Below are 5,912 nucleotides of genomic sequence, written 5' to 3'. Positions count from 1 at the left end.
GAGCACAGGCTCCGGACGCGCAGGCTCAGTGGCCATGGCTCACGGGCCCAGCCGCTCCGCGCATGTGGGATCTTCCCGAAACGGGGCACGAACCCACGTCTCCTGCATCGGCAGGCGGACTCTCAAGCACTGCGCCACCAGGGAAGCCCTGAATTGATATTTAGAGGACATTCCATCCAAAAACAACAGATTACACTTTCTTCTCAAGTGCACATGGAACATTCTCCTGGATAGATCACATCATACATCAAAAATCAAGTTTTGGTATATTTAATAAAATTGAAATCATATCATGCATATTTTCTGACCACAACGCTATAGATTAGAAATTAATTACAGCAAAAATGAAAAGAAAAACCCATAAAACTCACAAACTCATGGAGGCTAAACAATACACTACTAAACAACCAAGAGATCACTGAAGAAATCAAACAGGAAATCAAAAAATACCTAGAGACAACTGACCACAAAAACACGATGATCCAAAACCTATGGGATGCAGCAAAAGCAATTCTAAGAAGGAAGTTTACAGCAATACAATCCTACCTCAAGAAACAAGAAAAATGTCAAATAAACAATCTAAATTTACAGCTAAAGAAACTAGAGAAAGAAGAACAAACAAACACCACAGTTAGTAGAAAGAAAGAAATCATAAAGATCAGAGGATAAATGAATGAAATAGAAACAAAGAAAACAATAACAAAGAACAATAAAACTAAAAACTGTTTTTTTGAGAAGATAAACAAAATTGATAAGCCTTTAGCCAGACTCATCAAGAAAAACGGGGAGGACTCAAATCAATAAAATAAGAAATGAAAAAGGAGACACCATAGCAATACAAAAATATCATAAGAGACTACTACAAGCAACTCTATGCCAAGAAAATTGTCAACCTGGAAGAAATGGACACATTCTTAGAAAAGTATAACCTTCCAAGACTGAACCAGGAATAAATAGAAAATATGAACAGACAAATCACAAGTAATATAATTGAAACTGTGATTAAAAATCTTCCAACAAACAGAAGTGCAGGACCAGATGGCTTCACAGGTAAATTCTATGAAACATTTAGAGAAGAGCTAATGCCCATCCTTCTCAAACTCTTCCAAAAACTTTCAGAGGAAGGAAGACTCTCAAACTCATTCTATGAGACCAGCATCACCCTGATACTAAAACCATACAAAGATACTACATAAAAAGAAAATTACAGACCAATATCACTGATGAGTATACATGCAAAAATCCTCAGCCAATGGGGGCTTCCCTGGTGACACAGTGGTTGATAATCTGCCTGCCAATGCAGGGGACATGGGTTCATGCCCCAGTGTGGGAAGATCCCACATGCTATGGAGCGGCTAGGCCCCTGAGCCATGGACGCTGAGCCTGTGCGTCCAGAGCCTGTGCTCCTCCATGGGAGAGGCCACACAACAGTGAGAGGCCTGCATAATGCAAAAAAAAAAAAAAAAGAAAGGAAAAAAAAATCCTCAGCAAAGTACTAGCAACCAGAATCCAATGACACATTAACAAGATCATATACCATGATCAAGTAGGATTTATCTCAGGGAGCAAAGATTCTTCAATATATGCAAATCAATCAATGTGATACACCATACAAACAAAATGAAGAATAAAAACCGTATGATGATCTCAATAGATGCAGAAAAAGCTTTGGATAAAATTCAACACCCATTTATGATAAAAACTCTCCAGAAAGTGGGCATAGAGGAAACCTACCTCAAAATACTAAAGGCCATATATGACAAACCCACAGCAAACATCACTCTCAATGGTGAAAAACTGAAAGCATTTCCTCTAAGATCAGAAACAAAATAAGGATGTCCACTCTCACCACTATTACTCAACATAGCTCTGGAAGTCCTAGCAAGGCAATCAGAGAAGAAAAAGAAATAAAAGGAATACAAATTGGAAAACAAGAAGTAAAACTTTCACTGTTTGCAGATGACATGATACTATAAGTAGATAATCCTAAGGATGTCACCAGAAAATTACTAGAGCTAATAAATGAATTTGGTAAAGCAGCAGGATACAAAATTAATGTACATAAACCACTTGCATTCTTATATACGGACAGTGAAAGATCAGAAAGAGAAATTAAGGAAACAATCCCATTCACCATTGCAACAAAAATAATAAAATACCTAGGAATAAACCTACCTAAGGTAAAAGATCTGTACTCAGACAACTATAAGACACTGATGAAAAAAATCAAAGATGCAGAGAGACTTTCAAAATGGCAGAGGAGTAAGACGTGGAGATCACCTCCCTCCCCACAAATAAAACAGAAATACATCTACATGTGGAACAACTCCTACAGAACACCTACTGAATGCTGACAGAAGAACTCAGACTTCCCAAAAGGCAAGAAACTCCCCACTTACCTGGGTAGAGCAAAATAAAAAAAGGAAAAACAGAGACAAAAGAATAGGGGCAGGACCTGCACGTCTGAGAGGGAGCTGTGAAGGAGTAAATGTTTCCACACACTAGGCAGCTTCTTCACTGACAGAGATGGGGGGGGCGGTTGGGGGAAAGCTTCAGAGCCACAGAGGAGAGCACAGCAATAGGGGTGCAGAGGGCAAAGTGGAGAGATTCCTACACAGAGGATTGGTGCTGACCATCTCTTGCCAGCCTGAGATGCTTGTCTGCTCACCCACTGGGGCGGGTGGGTGCTGGGAGCTGAAGCTATGTCTTCGGGGGTCAGATTCCAGGGAGAGGAGTGGGGTTGGCTGCATGAACACAGCCTGAAGGGGGCTAGTGCACCACAGCTAGCTAAGAAGGAGTCCGGGAAAATGTCTTGACCTGCCTAAGAGGCAAGAGACCATTGTTTCAGGGTGCACAAGGAGAGGGGATTCAAAGCACCTCCTAAAGGAGCTCCAGAGACAGGCATGAGCCGTGGCTATCAGCATGGGCACCAGAGATGGGCATGAAACACTAAGGCTGCTGCTGCAGCCACCAAGAAGCCTGTGTGCTAGCACAGGTCACTATCCACAACTCCCCTCCCAGGAGCCTGTGCAGCCCACCACTGCAAGGTCCCGTGATCCAGGGACAACCTCCCCTGGAGAACACAGTGTGCCTCAGGGTGTTGCAACATCATGCTGGCCTCTGCTGCCACAGGGTCGCCCCTCATTCCATACCCTTCCCTCACCCCAGCCTGAGTGAGCTAGAGCCCACTAATCAGCTGCTACTTTAACCCCATCACATCTGAGAGAAGAACTGATACCCTCAGGGGACCAACATGCAGAGGCGGGGCTGAATCCAAAGCTGAACCCCAGGAAGTGTGCAAACAAAGAAGAGAAAGGGAAATCTCTCCATGCAGCCTCAGGAGCAGTGGATTAAATCTCCACAATCAACTTCATATACCCAGCACCTCTGGAATACCTGAATACACAATGAATCATCCCAAAATTGAGATGGTGGACTTTGGGAGCAACTGTAGACTTGGGGTTTGCTTCCTGCATGTAATTTATTCCTGGTTTTATGTTTATCTTTGTTTAGTATTTAGAGTTTATTATCATTGGTAGATTTGTTTATTGATTTGGTTGCTCTGTTCCTTATATATATATAATTACCTTTTTCTCTTTTTGTGAGTGTGTATGTGTATGCTTCTTTGTGTGATTTTGTCTGTATAGCTTTGCTGTTACCATTTGTCCTAGGGCTCAGTCTTTCCATTTTTTTTTTTTTTTAGTATATTTTTTAGAGATTGCTGTCATTGGTGGATTTGTTTCTTGCTTTGGTTGCTCTCTTCTTTCTTTCTTTTTTTATTACTTTTTTTTAAGAATTTTTAAATCACTTTTATTTTATTTATGTTTTCTTTCCAGGGTCTTGGTGCTCCAGCCAGGTGTCAGGCCTGTGCCTCTAAGGTGGGAGAGCCAAGTTCAGGACATTCGTCCACCAGAGACCTCCTGGCTCCATGTAATACCAAATGTTGAAAGCTCTCCCAGAGATCTCCATCTCAATGCCAAGACCCAGCTCCACTCAACGAACAACAAGCTACAGTGCTGGACACCCTATGCCAAACAACTAACAAGAGAGGAACATAACCCCACCCATTAGCAGAGAGGCTGCCTAAAATCATAATAAGGTCACAGACACCACAAAATAGACTCCCAGACTTGGTCCTGCCCACCAGAAAGACAAGATCCAGCTTCATCCACCAAAACACAGTCAGGCACTAGTCCCCTCCACCAGGAAGCCTACACAACTCACTGAACCAACCTTAGCCACTGGGGACAGACACCAAAAACAAAGGGAACCACGAACCTGCAACCTGTGAAAAGGAGACCCCAAGCACAGTAAGTTAAGCAAAATGAAAATACAGAAAAACACACAGCAGATGAAGGAGCAAGATAAAAACCCACCAGACCTAACAAATGAAGAGGAAATAGGCAGTCTACCTGAAAAAGAATTCAAAGTAATGATAAAGATGATCCAAAATCTTGGGAATAGAATGGAGAAAATGCAAGAAACATTTAACAAGGACCTAGAAGAACTAAAGAGCAAACAAACAAAGATGAACAGCACAATAAATGAAATTAAAAATTCTCTAGAATGAATCAATAGCAGAATAACTGAGACAGAAAAACGGATAAGTGACCTGGAAGATAAAATAGTGGAAATAACTACCACAGAGCAGAATAAAGAAAAAAGAATGAAAAGAACTGAGGACAGTCTCAGAGACCTCTAGGACAACATTAAACACACCAACATTCAAATTATAGGAGTCCCAGAAAAACATACAAGGGAATCCCCATAAGGTTAACAACTGATGGCTATCATCAGGAAGTCTACAAATAATAAATGTTGGACAGGATGTGGAGAAAAGCAAACCCTCCTATATTCCTGGTGGGAATGTAAATTCGTGCATCCATATGGAAAGCAGTATGGAGGTTCCATAAAAATAATGAAACTAAAAATAGAGTTACCATATGATTCTCTATTACCATTCCTGGACATATATTCAGAGAAAGCCATATTTCAGAGAGATACATGCACTCCAATGTTCATAGCAGCACTATTTACAATAGCCAAGATATGAAAGCAACCTAAATGTCCATTGATGGATGAATGGATAAAGAAGATGTGTATATATATACAATGGAATGTTACTCAGCCATAAAAAAGAATGAAATATTGCCATTTGCAGCAACATAGATGGACCTAGAGATTATCATATTAAGTGCAGTAAGTCAGAAACAGAAAGACAAATGTCATATGGCATCACTCATATGTGAAGTCTGAAATATCATAGAAGTGAACTTATTTACAAAACAGAAACAAACTCACTGACATAGAAAACAAACTTATGGTTACCAAAGGGGAAGAAGGAGCAGGGTTAAATTAGGAGTTTGTGATTAGCAGATACAGACTATTACATGTAAAATAGATAAACAACAAAGTCCTACTGGGACTAATATTCAATATCTTATAATAAACTATAATGGAAAATAATCTGAAAAGGAATATATACATATATATATATATATATATATATATATATATAACTGAATCACTTTCCTGTACACCAGAAACTAACACAACATTGTAAATTATCTATACTTCAATTTTTTTGTGTGTATTAATAAAACTGTAGGTTATGATGTGATGTGAATCTTCAGTTGGAACTACTAATATAAAAGTAGCTACATTGAAAATTGAAGAACTGAAGCTGTGACAAAGTTAACATTTTTTAAAAATCTGAAGTTAGGACTGATAACACTATATTATTATTTTCTGATAAAGATCAAAGCAGCATGAGGACTCTGATAAATACCAACATATTGACAGTGAAGTCATTGACAAATCTCTAGGATCTCTTCATACAGCATACAATTTCTAAAATATTTATACTAATAACATTTATCTGTACCAATTTAGCCTAGAAAATCTAAGCATCT

Source organism: Lipotes vexillifer, unplaced genomic scaffold, assembly GCF_000442215.2.
Source record: "Lipotes vexillifer unplaced genomic scaffold, Lipotes_vexillifer_v1.1 scaffold599, whole genome shotgun sequence".
Taxonomy (NCBI): domain Eukaryota; kingdom Metazoa; phylum Chordata; class Mammalia; order Artiodactyla; family Lipotidae; genus Lipotes; species Lipotes vexillifer.
Note: the sequence above shows the minus strand (reverse complement) of the source record.